Source organism: Manis javanica, chromosome 3 (assembly GCF_040802235.1).
Source record: "Manis javanica isolate MJ-LG chromosome 3, MJ_LKY, whole genome shotgun sequence".
NCBI lineage: Eukaryota > Metazoa > Chordata > Mammalia > Pholidota > Manidae > Manis > Manis javanica.
This window is the reverse complement of record NC_133158.1, coordinates 210,224,629-210,250,164: the sequence shown is the minus strand read 5'-3', so window position 1 is coordinate 210,250,164 and position 25,536 is coordinate 210,224,629. Positions and strand designations below refer to the sequence as shown.

Below are 25,536 nucleotides of genomic sequence, written 5' to 3'. Positions count from 1 at the left end.
GGAAGAGCATCCAGAGCTCATTCTCTCTCTGCTACCCACGCACAGCGGAAAGGCCGTGAGGGGACACGGCAAGAGGGCGGCCGTCTACCAGAGACACACGAAAAGACGCTCCACAGCGCGAGCCACCAGAGAAGGGCAAATCAGAACCAGAGTGAAGCGGCGCCTCACATGAGCCAGAATGGTCGGAAGGGCCGACATCTCCAAGACAAGACACAGCAAGTGTTGGCAAGGATGTGGAGAAAGGGGAACCCTCAGGCACTGATGGGGGAGAGTAAATTGGTGCAGCCACTATGGGAAACAGTATGGAGATTCCTCAAAAAATTAAAAATAGAACTATTCTACAATCCAGTAATTCCACTTCTAGGTATTTACCCAAAGAAAACAAAAACACTAATATGAAAAGATATATGCACCCCATGTTTACTGCAGCATTATTTACAATAGCCAAGGTACTGAAGCAACCTAAATATCATCGATGAATGAATGGATAAAGAAGATGTTGTACATATACCCAGTGGAATATTATTCCACCATAAAAAAGAATGAAATCCTGCCATGTGCAACAGCAAGGATGAACCTAGAGGGGATCATGCTAAGGGAAATAAGTCAGGGAAGAAAGACAAATACCATATGATTTCACTTGTATGTGGAATTTTAAAAACAAAACAAATAAACAACAACAAAGTAAACCCTCTGAAACAGACTCATAAATACAGAGAACAAACTACTGTTTGTCAGAGGGGAGAGGGAAGGGGGGATGGGCAACATAGGTGAAAGGGATCAGGAGACGCAAACTACTAGTTATAAAATAAGCAAGTCACAGAGACGGTAAGTACAACATAGGGAATATAGTCAAAAATATTGTGAGAACTTGGGATGGTGACAGATGGTAACTACATTCACTACGGGGAGCATTTCTGTATGTGTATAAATGTCAAATTACCATGTTGTACACCTGAAACCATTATAATATATGTCAACTATACTTCAGGAAAAAGTTAAAAAATAAAATAAATTAAAGACAGTGGCCGTCTACAAACCAGAAAGAGGGTCCTTCCCAGACTGTGCTGGCACCCTGACCTCAGACTTCCAGCCTCCAGATGTGTGAGAAATAAATGCCTGCTGTTTAAGCCCCCCAGTCTACGGTATTTGTTATGGCAGCCCATGCTAAAATAGAGGGCACACAGGTAATCGACAATAAAATAAGGCAGAAGGCAAGTCCTATCAGAGTCAGGAAGAGGGTTGTGGGAACAGGATGGACAGACAGAGCTGGGGAGAAGGCATGTGGGTTAGGACCTGAGGGCTCTGAGAGGGGGGAATTTGGGAGGCCCGGGAGTCCTGACTGTGAGAACACCATGGAAAAGGCCAGGGGCTGAGAAAACCCACCAAGCCTCAGGGCGCCTTGGGAGGAAGAAAGCTGGGGCTCCACACTGCAGCCCAAGAAGACGCGGTAAGTATTTCTACCGGGGTGGGCATCAAAGCCATTATTGGAGTGATAAGAACAAAGCAAGCCAAAACATTTTTAAAAAGGAAGAAGTGGCTGCCTGGGTCTGACTACACATAGGGGATTCTAATCTACACCCATAAGTAGTAGAATTGTCTTGACACCAGTGGTTCTCAAAGTGTGGTCCCTGGGCCAGTGGCATTAACATCACCTGTAGAACTTCCGAAATGCAATCTCTCAGGCCCCACCCACATGATGCATCAGAAATTGTGGAGTTGGAGCCCAGCAATCTATTTTTAAGAGTCCTGCAGGTGATCCTGATGGCACTGCTCTGAGCTACAGTGGAGCTTCTGGGTTGTTTCCACCCGGAATATTCTCCAAAGTGTGTCTGTCAAGGAAGTCCCCTGCCCACTAGCCCCTTTTAGCAGCTGATGAGATTTTGTGTATTTTGTTTCTCTTTGCATTCTTCTGATGCTCGCATTTCCACAGGCTTGGAGACCATCTTGAAATCCACAGTTTTCCCTCAGACCTTTTCCCTAGAACTTCCTCAGATTTGAGCAAATGTTTACTGAGTGGAGCTTTCACATCCTGACATTTGCCGGAATATGACTGGGAGACAAAGGGGCATAAGGCAAGGGCTCTGCCTTCCATCATTCCATTTAGCAAGGCATGTGCCTGTGAAAAATGACTTTATTTCAAGATAACACATGCCTGGCCCCCAAGGATGGTACAGCCAAGAGCTCGGGGAGGAGATGTGCTTTGGGAAGGTGGGAGGTGAGCTTCTGTCTTCCACCCAGTCCCTCTCCCTCCACCAGAGTCTTCTAGTCCTGGACATCCTACTGCTCCACAGTCCTGTGGAAAACCCTGTTCCTACTCTCGGGGCAAAAGTAGGTGCCTGTCTGCCCGCTTGCTTCCCAGACAGTGCCCTCTTCCTGGATTCATCATTCCAGCAGACTGAGCACCGCCTCACCCTGCATACTTCCCCACTGAGGCGGGGTGGTCGCCCTCACCTGGGCAAGCCCCTCACTGCCCTCCCCGCCCACCCCCACCACACGCAGCTGCCCAGGGGTTGGGTGCAGGAAGCCTCTTCCCCAGGGCCAGCCATGCAGCCAGCTGGCAGTGCGGGTCACATGCTGTGACACCCAAGGCGACAGCAGGAACTCCAGGCCACGACGGCCCGGCCACGTTTCCCTTCACTGGGCCTTGCCCCCTGAGCCCAACTGCGGCCACACACACACGGCAGAGTAAGCTTCACAGGACCTGCCCTTCTGTGGCTGCCAAGGGCTTTCTGAAGGGCAGTATCGGCCTGCCGCTGTTCCCCTCCAGGGTCCGAGCCTCTGAAAGCTGCCTCTCCAGCCTGCAGCCTGCCTCTGTCACTCCATCACAGGTCTGGCCGCAGCCTCCATTCCTGCCCTCTTGCCTGCTGGTCTGCCTCTGTCCTGCCCTCGGTCTCGTCCCTGACTCCATTCACATGTGTCTTCTTGAGAGGAGACAGAAGAATGGAGGGGCGTCTCTGTGGAATCAGCAGGTGAATCACCAGTGAACGTGACTGGTGAGATGGATCACCACGTCCCACCCCAGAGAAAGGAGAAGGAAAGGCCTCGGGTGCCAGGGCCACTATGGAGGCACGAGCAGCCCTGAAGCCCTCAGGCTGCCCTTTCAGCAGCCTGAGGGCTTCAGGGCTGCTGTGGACTCAGGGCCCAAGCAGGACAAACCCCAAGAAAAACGTCCCTAAAGGCCCTGCTCCCGTGACCTATAACCCTGAATCAAATCTTCCAGTCATGCCCCATGGCCTTCGGGCTTCTCAACCACTCCCAGGAAATGGCAGACGCAGGTGCTCCCATTTTAAAGGAAGACAGCAAAGATAGTCCAGACAACAAAAAATACAGCATCTTGTTTCCAACTTGTAACTGCAAACCTCTTTTTGAAACAATTTTACATAGGGTTCTACTTAGTATAAATGAAAGACTGATGATGCTGGTTTTCTCAGTGGGAATTACGAGGAAATAAAGGGGGACAGGTTGGTGTGATTGCTTGATTGACTGGCTCACCAACTTGCTTCCCTTCTCTTGTTCATTCATTCACTGCTCTACCCATCTCGCCATCCAGCTATCCATCCACTGATCTATCCTTATATCATCACATATGCTTGAATATAAGGCAAAGCCCTTCCCCTGTCCAAATTATCTATCAGAAAAGAGCAAGTTTATGTTCTGGCCATTACAGAATCTTTTATATTATGGGCTGCTTTCTCAACCACCCTACATTGAACAAAAATATACTTACTATTCTGGAAAAAAATATTAGCCTGATACCACTTCAATCAGAGCTAGTTTTGGATGCTTACAAAGGTCACCTAATAGAAATGGTTTTTTAAGAAAGAAAGCACAGTATTATAATATAGATACGGTAACTTTTCTTGAGGGTAGAGCCTCAATTGTGAATGCTGAATTTTGTTGTAAATAAGCATTTGAAAGATCAGGTTTTAAAAAGCAACACACTCAGTAGTTATAATGTGGACATCAAAAAGAAATAACTTTTTAATGATTTGATTAAACATTTCTCCAAAGAAGACATACAATCAACCAATAAGTACACAAAAAGATGCTCCACGTCATTAGTCATTAGGGAAAGGCAAATGAAAACCACAACGAGATCGACCCCACTCCAAGCCCACCAAGATGGCTAAAATCGAAACTACAGATGATAACAAGTGTTGACAAGAATGGGGAGAAATTGGAACTATCACACATGACTGATGGGAATGTAAAATGGTGAAGCTCCTGTGGAAAGCAGTTTGGCAGTTACTCAAAAAGTTAAACATAGAGTTATCACAAAACCCAGCAATTATACTCCTACATAGGAATAACTTAAAGAAATAAAAACATATGTCCACACAAACACTTGTGTATGGATGTTCATAGCAGCATTATTTATAATGGCCAAAAAATGGAAACAATTCAAATGTTCACCAACTATTGAAAGAATAAACAAACATGTGGTATGTCCATACAATGGAACATTCCATCGTAATAAAAAAGGAAATAAGTACTGACACACAACAATATGGATGAACCCTAAAAACATTGTACTAAGTGAAAGAAGTCATTCACAAAAGCTCACAGTACTGCATGATTCTATTTATATAGAATGCCCAGAATAGGCAAGTCCACAAAAACAGAAAGCAGATTAGTGGTTGCAGTGGGGCTGTGGGGGAAGCGGGAAGAGGGGGTAGCCACTAAAGGGGTGGGCCCCTTTTCAGGGAGGTGAAGATGTTCTGCAGTTAGACAGTGGAGACAGCGGCACAACTGACTGTTCTGAAATTCACCAGATTTTACATTTTAAAAGAGTGAATTTTAAGGTATGTGAATTCTATCTCCAAAAAGCGATTATTAAAAAAATAAATAAATGCCTCCTGGATTAATAAGAACTAGCCAACTCTCTTCAGACTGCAGGGGGGATGATATAAGCCAGAACATGAACAGCTGATTCAGAAAATGGGTCTAGCCATGAGGACACTGATGTCACCGAGGCAAATGAAGTGCTGAATGTTCCATAAACAGGAAGAATTGGGAAAAGCCTTATTTTTAAGTTGATATATTATTTTATACAGTATGCGATTTAAAACACGTCATTAAAATAACATATTAAACGTTACTTTAAGGTGTTCACATTGTCACATTATTTTTTTTTAGCCATCCCTCCTTATTAGGAGGCACACACGTTCAAGCACATGTTGTGTGTATAAAATGCCAAATGTGTGTTAAGCACCAGCTGTGTCCTTGGGCTACAATGCTGACTCTAAGTCCAGAAATGGTTTGGACCTCAACAGAGCTTACAGCATAGTTCATGTGAGCTAAAATGGAGCTCAGGTTTGAGGTTACTTCTATGCAAAGTTTGTAAAACTGATTATGAAACCTTGTGGGCCATTCTTGATACCTGGGGAGCCATAGTTTCCCTGGAGCTCAGATGGAAGCTCTGGGCTATCTTTTTGTAAACATGCATTTGTTCAGAAGTGAAAATTATGTACCTGCTCTCAGGGCGGTCACATATACAACAACCTCGTACCCCAACACAGAGCACCTCGGGCCTGAGCTGGCTCCTTGCTGCAGGATCAGTCCTCACTGAAGCCACTCGAATCTGAATCCATTCTCTGGCCCCCATCACACACAATGAGGACCTCAAGAACTGGAGGCCCAGAAAGGCTCCAAGATGAGCTGGGCCCCTGGAGCTGCACAGAAGGCACCTGCCCTCCCTGATTCAACTCTGGAAGGGTCTACTTTCACCTGGTTTACATACTGGGCTTTCACCAAAGATCCAGGGCTTACAAGAAAGCTCTCCACTTAAAAACAAGGCTCCAAATCACTCATTGCGGATACAAATGCAAACCCGAGGCTTGACCAGGCTTACCCTGTGACTCACCCAAGGTCACGTGGCAGGACAGATGACAGAGCAGCCAGAGACCCGAGCCTGGGCTCCCCAGTCTGGGGCAGTGCTCTCTCTCTGGCCCTTAACTCTCCCTGGGGGTGAACACCCGCTGACAGCTAAGTGTTTAGCAAACAGCTGCAGGAAGGGTTTTTCTACGCAGAGTCAGGTAAAGGAAGAAGGAATGGGCTCTGAGGCACACTGGGGGCAATAGAGGGCCACCCTATGGAGATAAAAGAGCCAATGTGGACTAAGTGTTTTTGAAATCTTGGAACTGCAGGAGCCAGACAGTTGAGCGCGGTTGCCACCGCAAGCCTCATGCCTGTGCACGGTGAGGCCGACGTCCAGGCTACGAAACACTGCCGGCCTCTGCCTTGCAAACCTCTCTTCTGCATTCCCAAAGCAATTTCCCCCTCTACCACGGTGCCCTGCCTTTCTCCTACTCCCTGTCTTACTCCTGTCGCTCAGCTCAGTAAGCAGGAGGGTGAGGAAAGGGGAAGGCAAGGGCTGGATGGATTACAGAGACACAAGAGCAGCTTAGTAAAGGGATCTGGAGCTTCTGCTCTGAATCGCTGACTCCGGCTCTCTGGGCTCTAGACCTACTCACTGCCAGACAGGAAAGGGCGCATCCTGACGCCTGGGGGAGAATGTGTTCCCTGCTTTGTCCCAACTGGCTGCTGTGACACCAGCACAGGGAATGAGGATGAGAGAGGGCAGGGAATGGACTTACCTGTCCTTGGAATTTGAAGCAGTTAGGAAGGAGAGCAAAATGAAAACATCTCCCTGCCCAGGAGGAATTCTCACCTGAACAAGCTGATAATAAGAGCAGAGGCAGCAAAGAAGCCCTGAGGCGGCAGCGGGAGCAACATGTGTCCCAGTGGGTGGGTGGCGACCTGAGCCTCCAGTGGGGAGTCAGACTGGGGAAAGTGGAAGGGCTGGCTCCCAGCGGCAAAGGTTTGATGGGGACCAGTGAGCAGACCAGGCTCGCTGGAGAGAAGGCCTTCTTTCGGGAAGCATGGGGAAGTCGGGTTAGAAGGGAAGATGAAGGTCAGGCTCCGGCGGGCACTGAAGAGTAAATGTAAGGGATCTAGCCTTGCCCAGAGGCGCAGGAGCTTGGGAGGGAACTGGAGTTAGGAAGGGGAGAGGCTTTTATTTGATGCTGGCTGATATTAGGTAATCAGAGGCTGGGGCTAGAGTAGGGCTGGGAAAAGGAAAGAAAAGAATGTGAGGCATGAAGAAGGAATGTACAGAGAAGGGGAGAACAGGGAAGGTAACTCCCAGGTTTCTGACCTGAGTGTCTAGAATGACAGCGGCAAGACCAGGAGGGGTGCCTGGAGAGGGACATGGTTTGGTGTGAGAAAATGGTAAGTTTAGTTTCCATGGGCAGCATTCAAGAGGACTGACCGGCAATGGGAATGTCTCACGGTCTCTCGGAAGTGGAGGGGCTGCAGCAGGGGAGGAGGGCCCGGCGGGAGGCGGGGCCCAGGAGCCCGACCTGACGGGGCAGGACGGGAGGTGGCAGAGCTAAGTGCGTGTTGCTCCCGATTCTCAAAGATTCTCAAAGAGGCTGCCGTCAGACCTCCCAACAGGCTGACACTTAGCGCATACTGAGCAAACATGAGGTCCACGGGGAAGGGCTAGTCTGGGAATCGGGAACACAGGAGAGGGTTAAGGAAAATGCGAATTATGTATGTAACCTAAACAATTGGGTGCTCCCATAAACCCTGTATCTTTTAAATTCATCAAGGACCAATTTCAATTCAGCGAAGGTAGAAACCTCCAAATGACCAGCGGACATCCCCAGTCATTCCAAATTACATAACTTATCCAAACTCTGAAGACGTGGACCGTTATGATCGTCTCCCACCTGCCACTCCTGTGATGCTGAGCTCTCTTCTCTTGGACCCACATTAGATGTACTGCCCAGCTCATGCCCTGACCCCACCCAGCTGACACCTCAGAAGCAGCCTGCAGCCTTCAGAATAAAGTCCACTAGCTTTCTGCAGCCCTCACAGCACTGTCCAAACCCTTCAGCTGCCCTGTTTCAAGCCTTATCTGACTTAGCGTCCTTATCTTTATTTCACTTAGACACTCTTAGCTCCACCCAAAATGAGTCATTCAAACCAGGCCTTCCCACCTCCCTGCTTTTATTTACATGATTCTTTGACCAGAACCACCAACCCAAATTTCTATGGTTATTTCCTACCCATCCTTTCAGAGCTTTTCCAAATGTCATTTCCTCCAGGAAGCATTCCCAGACTTCCAGACAGAAGTAAGCTCTCTGTCCTCCGACCTCACAGCACTTTAATGGTGCCTCTTTTATGGCACCATAAGCCCCATGTTGTCTTTAGTTATTTATCCTGATGTATTACCTCCCCTACCAGACTGTTTGCTCATGAAGAACAGATACAGTCCCTCAAATGTGGGGAAAGAAATCTATACCCTGAGAGTGAAAGGGGGTGACAGAGGGGAGAAATATCAAACCAATGCCTGTAACAAGTTACAAGGAGAAAACTAAGGCCATAACCTGGCAATGGCACACAGAATGACAATGACAAGAGTCAAGACTCAAACCCCATCTTTCTGACTTGAAACTGCATCTTTCCAGGGATAGTGCCTCGTGGTGTTTCATGGGGCATTTTCACACAAGCTGAGTATTTCTCTCAATGACCCAGTATCTTCATTTCCAAATGAGGACAGCGAGGCTTGGAGGAGAGAAGAGACCTCCCCAAAGTCACATAGTAGGTGGAAGAATCTAAACTGGAGCCATGTCTCCTGCCTCCTGACTGTTCCATGCAACCAGGCTGACAGACTACGGAGCCAGAGGCTGCGGCCTGCACTGAGCTGGGGGCTTGGGAGTCCAAGCTGGACAGCCACTTATACCTGCCTAGTGGGCATCACTGTACTGCAGTGCCGGTGCCTATGTAGGTAGTGGAGGGAAGGAGACTGGGTGCTGGTAGAAGCACATCCGAAGGCGGTGGAGTCAGCTCTCCTGTGACCTGCCCTGTGCAGGCACTGGGGTGGGGAGTGTGTAAACCGTGCTGGAGGGAGGGAAGTGGGTTCTCACACTCAATGTTCCCGGAGAGCAGAGATATGCTTGAAGTTAGGGAGGAAACGGAGGGGTCAGAGTCGGGGGGAGGGCGGGCGGGGGACAGCAACAAGCTCTGTCAATTTAGAAATCAGAAAAGGATCTGATGTGCCAGGTGGCCAGGGCCAGAGGAGGACTGTCTCACACAGGCAGCAAATGCAATCTCCCAGGAAGAGCAAAGCCCAAATTCCAGGCAGAATTCACAGCAGGCCTGCAAGACAAGAATCAAACCTATTTCCAAGTTCTAGATTCTGCATGGGTGGATTTCAGCACTTAAAAGGGAAGAAAGGGAATGGAGAGGAGGAAAATATTAGTGCACTGTCGCCAAGAGAGAGAGAGAAAGGAGAAGGCTCATCTTGCCTCAATGTTGAAAATGGTTGATCTTAGTTCCAATCACGTTGACTTATAAAGCAGCCGTCACCTTGATGCTGGGAAAAGAGCAGAGCTGGGAGACCCAGCAACTACCAGAGGAGTGGCCCTTTCTGCTGTCCACCCATAGCCTACAGGGGAGGTCGCTTGGAAACAAAATCCCACACTCCCATCAATCCACCCGCATGCCTAGGTAAGAAGTGAATCAGAATTGTAGTCTCTGGTCTGCTCTCCTAATCAAACTGTCATTGTGAGTAATAATTATACCTTGGGCAGCAGGAGAGTGACTCAAAAATCTGTCCCCGCTCCCCCTACCCCTTGCACTTCTCCCAGCTCTGCCAGAGTGAAGCCCCCATTTTCTCCTGCCTGCCACCTCGCTCAGCACCTGAAATGACCATCTGGGCTACAGGGTCTGATGGGCAGCAGCAGTGAGTCTCTATGCTGGCAAAACAGTTGATTAGGCCTGTCTGTTCATCAAACATGCTGATCTAGAGGCCAGGGGAGGAGGCTATACTGTTGCAGATATGATGCATGTCAATGAGACAGCACACACACACACGGGAGCCACCCCTGTCCCTCAGAGATGGCTCTTTTCCTCAGGAAAGAAAATAACCTTTTCTGCCAGGTTAGATTAACCATAAGTGCAGAAGTATGAAAGGAGAGCCAGCACTTATTTAATGCCTACCGTGAGCCCGTTAAAGCACTGAATATTCTATGTACAGTCCAGACTGTTATTCAGCTGGTGCATAAGGCCATCGGGGATGTTAAAATATTGAAACTGAAATAAGCCTTACAGGTTGATAAATGTCCACTACCCCAGCCGCTGGCTGCTGCCCAGCAGGTGTCTCGCTGATCTTGCTCAGGGCAATAGGTGGTGTCAGCTCTGCTAGATCCTGCTGGTGCTCAGGGGGCTGTTCATATTTTGAATGTGCTCCCGTTACACACTACTGAACTCCATGTCCATCAAAAGCCCTGCCACCATCTCTGTGTCACAGATAAGGAAGAGAAGGCTAAGTAATGTGCCTCAAGTCACACAGTAAGTCCCAGAGATGGGACTGGAGCCCAGATTAGCTGACTCCAAGCCCAGTCGCCTGACCACAGGCCCTAACCACGTTAGTGTGGCAGACACTGTCCTGCTGTCCCTGCTCCTTCCGTTGACCCCAGAACTGACCCAGAGTCTAAGAGGGACTCTTGACCACCTAGGCCAGCACCCTACCTGGCCAGCGAGAATTCTCTGTTACCACACTTTGAGCCCCGAGCATACCAGCAATTGGGCATCTCTACTCCAGGCACCCCTGTGTGACCACCTCAGAGAACCATTCATCTGGAGGCAGAAACCACATGGTCCCAAAGCCCAGGACTACTGGGCAGGGGGAATTTAGGGGCTGGGGACCCACCACTGGCATCCACTCTGGATATGTGCCCTTCCCTCCCCTATCTCACCACTCATTATACTTGTCTTAGCAGTATTCAGGACACATGCCACTGCCTACAGCATGGAGGGCTGAGTGCTAAGACATGCACTTTCCCCAGGGTCCTCTGAGCAATGGGAAATGTGGGAGGAAGATTTAGGCTGACATAGGCAGGGGGTTGTGTCCACGAGGGATGTGTGACTCAGAACAAGTTGCAAACAAGTGCTCAATCCCTGAAGATCTTCTATAAAATGGACACTGCTGGGTCTATGATAAATTAGGTCCATCTGCCTAGAGTTCTGAGATGAATAGTGTCCCCTGAAAGAACTGCTTGGTCCCAGAACTGCACCCTATCCACACTCACTAGATGTGCAATGCTGCTTCTCTTGAGACAGGATGATAATAGATGTCCCCACTCCTCTGCAAGGGTTCTATAGACATATTTAGAGAATGCTAGTGGGCCAAGTGATATAGATGTCTTTTCTGCAGGACATACCATAAACTTGATGGTGCAAATGCGTATGACAAATCCAGAACAGGCTATTTGAAAGTGCATAAGTGGAACACCTATAACTATCTCATTGCACAAAGTTTCTCTGAACACTGTTTGGCACATGCTGCTCTAAACAGCTGGGAACAAAATGTTTATCATTGAGCAGGGGGGTGGGGACATTTAGCCATTGGAAAGAGGCACCATTTTTAACCCCGAGGTTCCCACAAGGGAAACACTCTTTCCATTTCCTCTTTCTCTTAACAAATTCTTGACTCCTTCCGTTCCCATTTAGGAGGCCCCTAATTTGCTCTTACAAATGTCCCACTAAAGTCAAACCATGGTTCCCAGGCACCCTTACTTCATCTATTCCTGAGACCTGTTTTTCTAGTAACATGTTCATTGTAGACATGGAAATAAGGACAGCCAAGTTTTACGGAGTATTTGTATGTCAGGCACTGGCCTAGGTATGTTACATGGATTCTCACTTCTAATTCAGCCACATTTCCTCTCAGTTAACTCTATTTTGAGCCACACTCCACTCCAAGGGGAGAGCTGGTATCTCCTCCCCTGAGGCAGGTGGTATGGGACCGGATTGGCAGAGCTGAGAAAACAATTCAGGGTCTCCCTCTCTGCTCCAGAGCCAACCCCTGGCTCACTAGAAGTGGGGCCCCCACCACATATTTCCTCTGAGTGAGCCCCGAACGCTTTGTAGATAATAGTTTGGTCACCTCTGTGAAGGTGTCACAAAAATTAATATCTACCACTTTTTCTTAAGCACTCACTAAGCACTGCACATTCATTATCACGGATCCTCCCAACCACCTGGGCAGACATATTCTAGTCCTCACTTCAGAAGAGCTCCTGAGGCTCTGAGAAGCTAAGTGGTTTACATGAGGCCTCAGCGGGCAAGTGGCCGACTGTGGATTTGTATCCAGGTCCCCTGGGCTCCAAAGCCCAATTTCTTTCCGAAGTAGTGTGGTCCTTCAGCTGTGTAGGTGAACAAGCTGAACTAGGAATTGATTTTTATTTGTGTTTTCTTGTTTTAGAAATGACACAGTCAGTCAGTGAAGGAGCCCCAAACTGGAATTCAGGAGGATTGGTTACAAGATAAGTATGTTCTGGGACTGATCTTGCGGTGCTGGGCACCACCCATCCTTCACTTGGTGGCAGATAGCACCCTCAGCTAGAAGGCTGCCAGGTAACATATCAGGTACTGGTATTTAAATGTGATGAAATTGAAAATACTGGGCAGTTAAATTTGAATTTCAGATAAACAATAAATAATGTCTTGGTGTAAGTATATCCCAAATATTGTATGGAACATACTTACACTTGAAAATATTCATTGCATATCTAACATTCAAATCAGAGTGTCCTGGGTTTTTATTTGCCAAATCTGGCAGACCCACCCTAGAGTCAGAGGCATGCTGGGAAGTCTCCTGCCTGGCTCTAGGTCCCAAGTGTTGCTCCAACAGGAGTTGCCATGGCAGCCTGAGCAGGCCCTTCTGGAGTCTTTATACCTCTCCAGCTTTACCTCGCCCCCATGCTCCGAGTTACTTTCAGTTTCCTGGATGCGTCATGTCATGCTGCTTCTGGCTTCAGGTCTTAGCACTTCCTATGTTCTGTGTCCTTCCTCTTCCCTCTCTTCCCCTCACTGGTTAAGTCCTATTGATCTTTCAGGTCTCCATTTAGAGTCACTTCTTCCGGGAAGCCTTCCTGGACACCCCTGACCAGCTCCTTCTATAGCCCCCAGCGTGGGGCTAGGTAGCACCTCCTGCCCCACCCCCCACCCCACTGCAGCACCCACCCTCACTGTGCAGCTGGGGAGGAGGTGCTGGGTCACCCTTGTTTTCCCACACTCAGCACCAGCACCTGGCCTCAGGTAGGAAGTCAGGACCCAAATATGGAATGAATGAATGGCGAATGTCAGGGCAGAGCTGGGTCTCTTGAGCGTGACTACTTCCTTCCTCCCTTCCTTCTTTACTCACTTTTCCATCTCTGCCTCCTCTTCTCCCTCCCCCAGAGGAGCTGTGAAAGGCTGGGGCTTAGGCCCACAGCAGTATTTCTGGGCCTGGCCTCAGGTGAAGAGCGAGCAGTCGTGGTACGGAGCGGCATCTTGCGCCGCTTACCCGATCACGCCATCCCAACCGTCCCCATGCGCTCACGTCTACCTACAGGTTCGCGGGGAGCTCGTCTGCCTCTGCTCCAGAGCCCTCCCGGCAAACGCCCCTCTGGGTCCAAGCTTCTGTTCTCCTTCTCCCCCAGCCTTCAAAGGAGCCTAACTGAATTGAGCCCCAAGTTTGGGGTGTGGGGAGACGCCAGTGTCAGATGGATGAGGGTTAGGGCAGGTGGTGGGGCTGGGTGGGCTCAGAACATCACCCATATGTTCCCTGTTCACCCACCCAAGGCGTAGCCCACGCACAGCCTGACAGCAGGGGAAGGCAGCACAGAACTTAACCCTTTAGCAGCGCTCAGAAGGTAGTTTCGCAACGAACCGGCGTGGCAGCAGCGCATGCTAACTTTAGTCCCCACCACACACGCGCGCGTGCGCGCGCGCACACACACACACACACACACACACACACGCACGCACGCACGCACCCCGGAGCTGTACTCTCCCCTTGCAGAGCCCTGCTTGCTTTAGAAGATGCCCTCGCTGGGGCAAGAGGTAGATGCCGGCTGCGGAGGGCCTGGCGGGGGACGAGGGCCGCCCGCTCCCCCTTCCCCCGGCGCGCCGAGCAGCCCCTAAGTGGCTTCTGGAAGCCCTGGTTTGCGGCTCTCGGATCTGACCTTTAGAGGCAGGCGGCCTTTCTGCGCTTCCCCACCTCCGCCCCAGCCTCCCCTGTCTGACTGTTAGGACGACAGAGAGCGAGAAACACCCTTGAATCTCAAATGAACTCCAAAAATAGACTCGCTCTCCCCCGGCGCACGGCCAGCGAGCCCCGCGCGCCCTGCACCCGCGGCTCCGGCTTCGCGGCCACCCCTCCTTTCCCGGAACCCGCGGTGCGGTCCAGGTACCCACCGTCTGCGATTCGCCCCCTCCAGCCCCCCTGCGCCCCACACAGCCTCCAACTTCTGGCCGGGCGCTCAGCAGCTCGCCGGGAGGTACTCACACGCTAGGCAGCGCCGGTTCGGCGGCTCCTCGGCTGGGCCAGGTGGGGCGCGGTGCGCAGGTACAGGTGGGGCGCGGCGCGGCAGGTGCGGGGGTCTCGGCGCGGCCCCGGAGCCCTCTGCTGAGGGAGCGGGCTGACAGGTTCGCGTCTCCCCTCCGCTCCTCCTCGTTAACCACACCCCTGCTGCTCCCCACCCCACTTCCTTAAAGGGTGGGGTGTGTTGTCAGTGGCGCCGAGTGCCGGCTCCAGCCTCTTACCATAAACTTTGAAGTAGACGCCGCCTCCAATTCCCTGAACGGCAGGTGCCCACCTGAGGCGCCATCTCTGCCACCCCCCGATCCCACGTGGGGTCTCCTGCTCCTGTGTGTCCCTGTGAGCTGCTGACTCCCCGAATCCTACCACCTCTCCGCCTCCTCCTCCTCCAACTCTCCTTGCAGTCTCAGGAGGCCACACCTAGAGGCTGGTGTTTCTTCTCCAGCCCCACGTCTGTTCCTGAACAGGAGACTGTTACCTGCCCCCGCCCCCCCCCCCCACACTGTCAGCATGCGTCTGTCCCGGCCTCTCCATGCCCTGAAGTGGCCCCTGCCCATTTGCAGGGCACCAGAGATCAGGTGAGTACCACCAGGGGCTTTGGCAGAATTGGTCCAAGTGGTGGAACACCAAGGACCAGGTCCCTGTGCTGTGATGGCTGGGCAGGACCAGAGGGTAGCACACAAATAGTCACAGAAGCTGGGCAGCCTTCTTCCTCCTGACCTGATCGGCATACCAGCCCACCCCACTGCCCCAACAATGGGGTTGGCTCACCTCTCTCCTCAGGCAGCAGGGCAGTGAGATTGGAGGCAGTAATTCAAAGGCACTTAGCACCCTTTTTCCCTATCGCTGGAAAGATTCCAGACTTTGTCCGAAAGAGGAATTGAACTGAACTTGGCATAAGGTGGCAAAGTGGGTGTGCACACTCAGTGCCCCTCACATCCTCAAAGCTCCTCTCTAGAGTCCCTGCACCAAACTTTTTCATTCTGGGTCCTGTGAATGCCTGGGATCCCCCACAGTTCTAGAGGGTGCTATTCACAAAGGCATCTCTGAGGTGCCCCCTGGAGTCATGCAGCCACATGTGACAGCCTGGCATATGCAACTGCCCCCATAACACTCCCTCACCCTCAACCCTCCCAGCTCAGCAGATCAACCACCCCAGGAGAGCAACAGGAAGAGCCAGCGTTTGGTCTAAATGCCAACCACTGCCTTAAAGAAGCTCTCAGTTTACATGATTTCATTTCATTCTCCACATTTTCTGAAAAGAAAACCAAGACTTAGATATTAATTAACATACCCACGACCACCAAAGCAGAAAAACAATGTTTCTCAAAACATGGTCAGTGGACTCCCTGTAGCTTTTAAAATGCAGACACTGGCTGCCAGGTTTACTGGAAGGCTGAATCTCTGATTCAGCCCAAACATGGCAACTTACAGACCATCTATGGGGGGCTCAGAGCCATGACAGCTGGAGCTCCGCTTTTCCATCTTGTTCACGGATTCATCATCTTCTGGACACTAGATCATGCTGGTGCCTGCAAAGCAATCAGAAGACAGCCAGCTAAATGTTGAGAGAGACCTAGGCTAGGGCCTGGGGCAACAAGGCAAATCAGATGGGGTAAATAGGGGCAAACTGGAGTTAGCTGGGCAAGTGTGGGGAAACAGATGGCTAACTGACCGCACTACAAGGAAATTGTCAGAGGGCTGCAGAAAGTGTGTGGCCCTTCCGTGTTCTCGCACGTGAGGATGAGGTGGTGCGGGTTAGAGACTTCCGTGGGTGGCTGAGGGTCTGTGCCAGGGCGGTAGAGGCCCTGGGAGCTAAAGAGCACAGGCATCCTGCTGTGTTTAAGAAAAGGTAAATTTGTGTATGTTGCCTCTGTGTGGCCAAATTATGGAACTACAACCTCACCAGACCCTCATTTGAGAGAAGAGTAAAAGGTAATTCAGAATTTTCAGACGTTATGCAATTCTTTGGAGATTTTTTTAAAGCTCCAAAATCTGACACCTAGAATCAAAGAATCATGGGTTTTATTTAAAGAGAGATTTTGAGAACCTCCCTGGGGTGGATGCCCTTATGTTCTGGGCAATGTTGCCTGCATGTCCCACGTGTCCACTGTTACCTGCCTTTAAAAAAAAAAAAACCTACCAGAAACACTTTCAAGATCATAGCATTCTATATAAATGCTCTAAAGAAGTTCTATCCACTAACCCAGTGGAGAAGTGAACTATTTGCCTTCTGTCCACTCTGTCTACATCTCCAGTGGAGACAGGGCTGCTGTGGGAGGCCCTGGCTGGGGGTAGGGGAGCAACGCGCAGGTGGCTCAACAGGAGCAGAAAAGGCAAGGAAAAAAGAGCTTGACTTTTTCGTCTAGGTGTCCCGCCTGACCCAGATTCAGGTCTTCAACCATGTGCTGTATCCCTTCCCCAACAGATCCCCTGCCATTCTTCCCCAAGAACATCAACAGAGTTAGGCCAAGCACCAAGAATTAAATTCTTACAGTCACCATGGACTCCCTTCTTCTTTACCAGCCCATAGCTATTCAGTGCCTAGGTGCTGGGAATGCCCCCAAGCATCTTTCCTATTCATTGCTTTCTTTCTGGTCCTCTTGCCCCCACCCTGGCTCATGCTCTCTTTGTTTCATGCCCAGACTCTTGTGAAAGGGCTCCCTTAACCGGTCCCCATCCGACCCCAGGAGTAGTTGGGACTGGAGCTCCGAAAAGCTGTCTGAGCTGGTGAGGAACTAACTTCTAAGTTGGCGTCTGAAATCACAGGAATGGATGAGGTTGTTTGGGGTGAGAGTAAGAGGGACCAGAGGTCTGAAGGCCAGGCTCTTGCCAGGAGCAAATTTAGTGATGAGGCCAAAGTCAGATGGGGTGGGCTGAGTTAGCAGGAAGGGAAGGCATGGAGGCAGCCTGTGCAGATAACTCTTTGAAAAGCATGGCTGCAAAGGGAACTGGGAGATGGGGTGGGAAGGGGGGCAGGGGGCATTGGAAAAGGGCTGTTTTATCATTTGTTTAAGGTGGTAGCCAGTGGCACATGTTTAAACATACAAGGAAAGGATCCAGTCAAGAGGGAAGACATGACCTTGGGCAAGCAAATCCATCTCTTTGAGCTTGTATTTATTAACCTAGAAAAGTAGAATAAGTACTATCTGCTCTACCTATTTTGTAGGGTATTATGATGCCCACATTAAGTGATAGTTATGAAAACATACATGCTATGGCTATTTTTATGTTATAACATGCTATGCTTATTATTTTGAGAAATGATAGGAATTAAATAGTGTAGGGTTAGTGGGGAGATTACCTATGTATTTATTGCATAGATACAATTTGTTGAGTGGTCACTGTTTGCCAAGAATTTTCATCTATCATTAATCTTCATAACAATTCATTCAGGTAAATAGTAGTATTTCCATTTTGTAGGAAGGAGAAGGAGGCTTGGAGAAGGTAAATAATTTGTCCACAGTCACCAGGTGGTAAAAAAACCATCATTGACAGGGCTGTGATGGTATGTAACTAGGGTCTCTCCATTATGGATAATGGAATTCAATTATATAATATAAATTTACTACTAGAATAAATTTCATTTTAAAGGAATAGTAAATTTATAAGGTTTCTGAACAAAAACCTAACAAAGTAAAAACTCATGGGCACAAGGACTAAATAATTGGAGTCCTCATCACCAAAGGACATCTGTCTCTAATTAAACCAGGAACTACTAGGTTTACTACATGGACCACAACTGAAGCCAAAACAAAGAACTCAAAACCAGGCTCTTGATATCACAAGATTCATGAAGGTACCACTGGTTGTCCCCCTTTCTTCCCTTAATATAGAATCCCTGATTTTTAGTTGATCATAGGATGCCCAAAATAAAGACTATGTTTCCCAGTCTCCTTTGCAGGTGCGACCATGTGATTAAGTTCTATGCAATGGTTGGTGTGTAGAAGCCATGGATCCTGCCTTGTGTTCAAGGACATGAATTGCCCTCTACTCTTCCCTTTACTGCCTCCACTTGATCATGGAACCTGAGCAGTCAACTTGTCTGTGGTTTTGAGAATAGCTGAGCAATGTTGTGAGACGGAGTCTGGGTCCTAATGATATCAAACCACCATGTTAGCCCTGAACATGGTCTGGACCTAGTTGAACTTTTACATGACAAAGAAACACAGCTTTCAGGTTATTGCATTTGGGGAGTTTCTGTTACCATAGCTTAAAATGTATCCTAAGTAATATATCATCATTTAGCCTGTTTTCTTTTATGTACAAATTAGGGCAGAATCTCAATGTCCTCATCTGTAGAATGGGAAGAACTTGCCTTAACAGTTTTGGAAGGACTAGAAATAATACATGTACATTTTCTGGCTAGTGCTATGGCTTAAAGCTGACAATAAATGGATGGTATTATATCCTGTTGTAACTTTTCAAAATGTGTTCCTAAGACAAAAAAATAACAGTTGCTTTAAAATCTTCTACCTTCCCTCCACAAGTGAGGAGAGAGGTGAAGCAAAACTAGCCAAGTCGATAAGTGACGTAAACTGCATGATGGGCATGCGGGGGTTAATTATACTCTTCTCTCTAATACTGTTTGAAAATGTTTTATAGTGAAAAAGTTATAATAAATACAATCTTTCCACAGAGGGGGAAAAAAAAGGACTCCTGGACATAATCCAAAGTGAATCTCCTTGGGAAAAATAAAAATGTATTAAATCCATTGAGAAATTAATTTGGGCACCCAAGAGGGACAGTAGAGGGAGAAAGCAAAAGAGTGCTTCTGTTTTTCCATTAAAGAACAACAGGTAGAGCCTCAGTGCCACACCTACAGCCCTGGGCCCTGACGTCGGGGGCTCCCCATAGAGGCTTCAGGGCAGACGGCTGCAGGGTGCACCTGTGGAGGGCCTACATGGAAGGGGAGCCTGCTCTACTGCCCACTCCGAGTCAACTCCATGACTGCCCTGACTTTGGCCTCCTTGGCTCTAGGCCCCTTACCCCTACCTGTACTGAGCTCACTGGTCCCCCACAGCCTACAGATAAGCTCAGAAACAACGGAATGACTGTATGCACCTTGTCCTGCCATCATGGACATCTGCAGTTCTAACAAACGTGGCTATCTGTTCCCGGCCCACGCTGTGTTGGAAGCAACCAGGGACTGAGAGCAGGTTGCTACAGGCAGATTCATAGTTAGTAGCAGGAACAACCTCTAAAAGAGAAAAGAAACAAACAAAATATGCCTAGAAAATGTAAGAACCCTCAAAACCAGGCATCTGTGGCTATTTACAGAACAGAGACAAAGAAATCTTAGAGAGTGCATTAACTCCTGAGGGCATCCCTTTATTACCCAGCACAGCCAGTAATTATTGTCTATTTTGGTAAACCATGAAGAAGTTTACATCATGTGCTGCATCCCATATTTTAGAGGGGGGGGAAAAAAGCACATACTATATTTCAGAAAAATTTTGATTCAAACTGTTTGCAATAAAATAATTGGGTGCTTAAAGATACATTTCAAGAACATGGAAAATCAGCTTAGGTTTCAGTTTGTCAACTTGCTGAGTTGCCTGTCTGTACCCGAGTTTTTAGTATCCTTGTTCCTTCTCAATGAATAGCAGCAGTGTGTAACCTTCCTTGGGAATATCCAAACAAGGGGGTGAAACCCAAACGTTTACAGAGGCAAGACAGGGAATGGGAGGGAAGCTCACTGGATAAGGGCTGTGGCACATTGGAGAACAAATGTCCCTCCTACAAGGAGCAGCTGCTATTCAGCTCAAAAGTCTACTGCCATGTAGGAGAGGAAGCTTAGTGTAGCAATGTAGAAATTTCTTGCTTTTTGTAAAGCAAAGACAGACAATGATCTATCCCAAATGGAAATTAAGAAAATAATTCCATTAACAATAGTATCAAAAAGAATAAAATACTTAGGAATGAACTTAACCAAAGAGGCAGAAGATTAGTACACTGAAAATAATAAAACATTGCTGGAAAAAAATCACAGGACATAAATAAATAGTGTACAATATCTGAGGTTCACGGATTAGAAGACTTAATATTATTGTTAAGATGTCAATACTACCCCAAGTCATCTATAGATTTAATGCAATCCCTGTGAAAGTCCCATGAATGTTGGATGTAGAAATAGAAAACAATCCATCCTGACATTCATCTGGAATCTCAGGGTATCCTGATCATCAAAATACTCTTCAAAAAGAACAAAGTTGGAGGTCTCATACTTCTGGATTTTCAAAACTTTCTACAAAGCTACAGTAATCAAAAGATGTGGTACAGACACGAAGACAGACATATAGACCAATGCAACAGAATAGAGCCCAGAAATAAGCCCTTGTGTGTATGGTCAGATGATCTTCAGGAAGGGTGCCAAGACCACTCACTGGGGAAAGGACAGTCTCTTCAATAATGGTTCTGGGAAAACTGGATATCCACACGCAAAAGAATAACACTGGACTCTTACCTTAAACCATATATAAAAATAAATTTAAAATGGATCAAGAACCTATTCATAAGACCTAAAACTATAAAACTCTTGGAAGAAAATACAGAGAAAAAGCTTCCTGACACTGGATTTGGCAATGATTTCTTGGTTATGACATTTAAAAAAAAGAAAATAAAACTAAAGATAGATAAATTGGGCTACATCAAAATAAAGAATTTCTGTGCATCAAAGTCAACAAAGTGAAAAGACAACCTACAGAATGGGAGAAAATATTTGCAGATCAGATATCTAGCAAAAGGTTAATATCCAGAATACATAAAGAATTCAAACAACTCAACAATAACAAAAAATAACCTAATTTAAAAATAGGCAAAGGACTTGAATAGACAGTTTCTCAAAGTTGATACCAAATGGTCAACAAGCATATGAAAAGATGTACAGCATCACTAATCATTAGGGAAATGCAAGTCAAAACCATAAGGAGGTATGATCTCACACCCACTAGGAGGCCTATTATAAGAAAAAAGAAAGAAAATAACAAGTTGTGGCCAGGAGGTAGAGAATTGGAATCTTTGTACACTGTAGTTGGAAATGTAAATCGGTGCAGCCACTATGCAGAATAGTATGGTAGTTCTTAAAAAAAGTAAGTGTACAACTACCATTATCATCCAGAGATTCCACTTCTGGGTATATATACAAAAGAATTGAAAGCAGAATCTTGAAGAGATGTTTGCAAACCCATGTTCATAACAGCAGCATTCATAATAGCCAAGAGATGAGAGGAACCCAAGTGTCCATTGACAGATAAATGGATAAACAAAATATGGTGTGTAAGTAAAATGGAATATTATTCAGCTTTAAAAAAGGAAGGAAACTCTAACACATGCTACAACATGGATGAACCATGAAGACATTATGCTAAGTGAGTAAGTCCCTCACAAAGGACAAATACGGTGTGACTCCATTTACATGAGGCATATAGAGTAGACAAATTCATAGGGACAGAATGTAGACTAGAAGTCTCTAGGGCCTCGGGGGATGAAGGGAAATGGGGGGTTGTTTAATGGACGTAGAGTTTCCATTTTTCAAGTTGAAAAGTTCTGGGGATTGGCCGCACAATGGGAATATACTTAACACTACTGAAGTCTACACTTAAAAATACTGGATGGTAAATTTTCTGTCATGTTTATTTTAACACAATTTAAAAATGTTTAAATTTTAAAAAAAGAGGTAGAAATCTGTGTGAAATCTCCCAATTTGCAAATGCTGGCAACAGTCCTGAGCCTGCAATTGCCTACCTAATTTCCCCTTTCACAGCAAATCAGCAGAGTGCCAAATGTAAATCAGTGACCACCCCTCTACCACATGGTTAATCCTACTGGTTCAAGTCAAGCACAGTGGCCTTATTCCCCTTGCCGGTGATGGATTTAGAGGGAGGCATGTGACCCACTTCTGACCAAAATGGTGTGAGGGGAAGTATTCCGGAGGGTTTTAGGAAAAGTTTCTTGGCTCCGAAAAAGAGACTTACTAGGGAGAAATGGCTCAATTCCATTTCTGGATGTTGATTCCTATCCGGATTAAGAAGCCTGGAGCTGCTGCAATAATTTTCCAACCAAAACAAGCCCCACGCACACCAGAAAGAATCTGGGGTCTCAGTGTCACAAGGTCGGACATAGTCTTCTTGCCTCCAGACTTTCTGTTATATGAGATAATCCATCCCCTTATTAAGCATTTTGAATTGCATTTTAAAAGTTGCAGCTTAGAAGTTCATCAGTGATAAATGATACAGAGGGAAAAAAATCATTTGGAGCAAAGAAGTCTGAGCTCCAAATTGCATAATGTCAATTATGCCAGATCTGACCTAGAGGCAGGTGATTTATTACCTCAGGTATTTTCCTAGTCACTTGCATTAAGTACTATTATGGATGTTCTTCCTGCATTATTCAAACCAAATCAAGAGTCTCCACCCTCCTTTTTCCCATGGATCAAGCCTCAGAGAAGGCCTAAGCCATCACTGTTTTCTACATCAAGCCTCAGACTATATAGTGATTTCCTTGGTAACTCTGCTGAACAAGCTCAAATTATGCCTGCATCTCTGGTTGCCTATTTCCGGAAACGGTTCTTGCTCCTGCCAGCTCTGCAACTGTTACATTCAGCAGCTATTCTCCTTATGTCTATACTATTTTTTGATATGAAATCTGCTTTGTCCAAATTAACATAGCCACCTCAGCTTTTTTTGATTTGTGTTAGCATGGTATATCTTTTTCTATTCTTTTACTTCTAACTTATTTGTATGCTTACATTTAAAGTGGGTTCCTTTTAGGCAGCATATAATTGGGTCTTGCTTATTTTAAATCTAACCTAATGATCTCTGCCTTTTATTTGCAGTAGCCACTCTGCTTTAAAGAGAGAGAGAGAGAGAGAGAGAGAGAGAGAGAGAGAGAGAGAGAGAGAGAAAGAGAGAGAGAGAGAGAGAGAGAGAGAGAGAGAGAGAGAGAGATGAGAGAGAAGCCATTCTTCTGCATTAGGGATTTCTTTGTTCTCCCTAACACAGAATTTTAAAAATAGTTGCCATTCCTTACATTAATTTACATTGTGATAGCAGGGGTTTGGAAATGTGGCAGTGCCCAGCAAGGATGTCTGGAGTATGGGATGGGGCAAGTCAGAGACAAGGAAAACTGCCAGCAGACTTTTGCAGTAGTTTAGCTGGTATAAATGTCTTCAAGGTCCTTTCTACTGGTGACAGATTGGTTATAGTGACCAAGAGTTTCCATTCTCTGGGTAAGTATTAGTCACTCTCTTTATTGACATTATGCAAAGAATACAAAATGTTCAGAGTATGTAAGCTGGTGAGGACTTAGAGCATTTAGTTCAGTCTTTCTTTTATAGTTGAGAAAAAGGAAGTCAGACAAGTGAAATAATATGCCCCAGGTCGTTCTCCTGGCTAGCAATAGAGCATGGAATACAACCAAGACTTTCCAAAAGTCTCGAGAGGCTTATTGCTTAGTGTGAACTTTTGGATTCTACTTAAGGGGGAAAAAATACATTTAATTTCTATTCTTCACCTTGTTTTGTGTCCCCACTTATCTAAGAAAAACAACAAAATAAACAAGGGAAATTTTCTAAGAATAGAATGAAACACATATGGCAGAAGAGATTCACAGAGCGACTGGATCACATAAATAAGAGAACCCAGTGAAAGAAAATGAGACTAAGGGAAGGTTTTCTAGGGAGGTGCCTGGAGTGTAAGGTTATTACTCCCATCTTGTGGCCTTTTCAAAGATTGCCTCGAAGGTTAATTTTTGAACTAGTAACCATTAAGTCTACACCTGACTACCTGTTGGGTGTGGAGATCTAGAATAATGGGACTCAAGCGTCAGCATGCCTGAGAATTACCTGGAGAGCATGTGAAAAATGCAAATTTCTGCGCCTTTCTCCCAGAAAGGAGAGTAGATAGAAGTGGGTACAGGAATCTGCTTTTAGTAAGCTCCCCAGGACCATGAACCATGTATATGAAACACTGCAGAAGGCAGTAAGAATTATTGGTGTTCAGCCCTTTGGCATTGTGAGGAAAGGGCTAGTCTAAGGAAAAGTTGGCAACGGCCAATAATAAAGGGTCTGAGATTTTAGCCTACTTGCAAACTGGCAAATTAGCCTGCCAGAGTTTCACGAATGGTGGTAGATAAAATTCCTGGGGCAGAGACAAAGGACAGTTTATTACAAACAGTGATGATAGCAGCTGTAAGATTATCATTTGGGCCCATTTCCTGAGTCCAGGTTCCCACAGGCCTACGTGATGAGGGCCACAGCAGGTTGCATTATAGGAGAGGAACTTGGAGTTTAGGGAATCTGAATCTTTTATAATGGAGATTAAGTCTGCCAGATCTTTGCCTGCAGGGAGACGTTATTTCTGCCTTCGATGGCTGTTCACCATATAAACATCCTTGAAAAGAGGACTCCAAAATAGGCAGTCGGGGCCTTTCTCATATACAGAAACATGACACGTGGAGAATTGTCTTTCAACAGAACCCAGGAGTGCAGGGCGTTAAAGAGAAGGAATCCGACATCTTAAGGCTGTAAACTGATCAAACTTAGGTAGGGATGGGGAGTTGGAAAGATTCTGGCCTGCTCTAACAGGCAGAAATTCAGCCTGGATTCTAACTTTGCAGAAGTCCTTAATCTTTGTTTTAATAGGAACCTACGTAATGCCAGAAGCATCACTTTAATCCTCATATCTCACGATGACGAGATATTATCGCCCTTTTAGTCACAAGGAAATAGAATTTGAAAGAATGTGACTTGCCCACTTATTCAACCATAGGACAAGAATAGGGTCCTCTCACCGGGTCTTCCAACTACCCCCTTCCCTCACTTCTTTCCTCCTTCCCTAAGGAGGTAGGAATAAGGCTGGCCAAAGTAAGTGAACAACTAATGCCATCTTTGGAAGGGCACTATAAGCTGTACGTGGTGGAAACACCACCGACGCAGCAAGACCCGGCCTCTACTTCGGACCAGTAAGTGGACATCTCGTCCTCCCACTTCGCAGACCTGAGATTTCCGAGGATTGGCTAAGGAAGCGGCTCCCAGACTTCATTTCCCATTTCAAATCGGAAGTAGGTGTCCAGTGACGCGGAAGCCCTAAGCACAGCCGGGAGGCGTCTCTCTCGCTAAACCCGGAGACCTCGCCCATAACTGGCCGCAGGGACCACGG

General features: G+C 47.0%; 1 protein-coding gene across 9 annotated transcripts in view; it reads right to left on the bottom strand.

Moving 5' to 3' along the window:
* PTK2B (protein tyrosine kinase 2 beta) overlaps positions 1–25,529 on the bottom strand; it is a 122,650-nt gene extending 97,121 nt beyond the window's left edge. For 2 of the 9 annotated variants that reach the window (XM_017655813.3, XM_017655814.3), the window contains exon 1: positions 14,345–14,544. The gene's annotated coding sequence lies outside the window, so the exon portion shown is untranslated. Of the gene's footprint in view, positions 1–6,673; positions 6,919–13,406; positions 13,426–14,344; positions 14,555–14,601; positions 14,730–15,809; positions 15,910–25,373 lie in introns of those variants that run through there. The other 7 variants (XM_017655810.3, XM_037024538.2, XM_017655815.3 and 4 more) reach the window with 7 other exon arrangements.
* Positions 25,530–25,536: the final 7 nt, after the last annotated feature.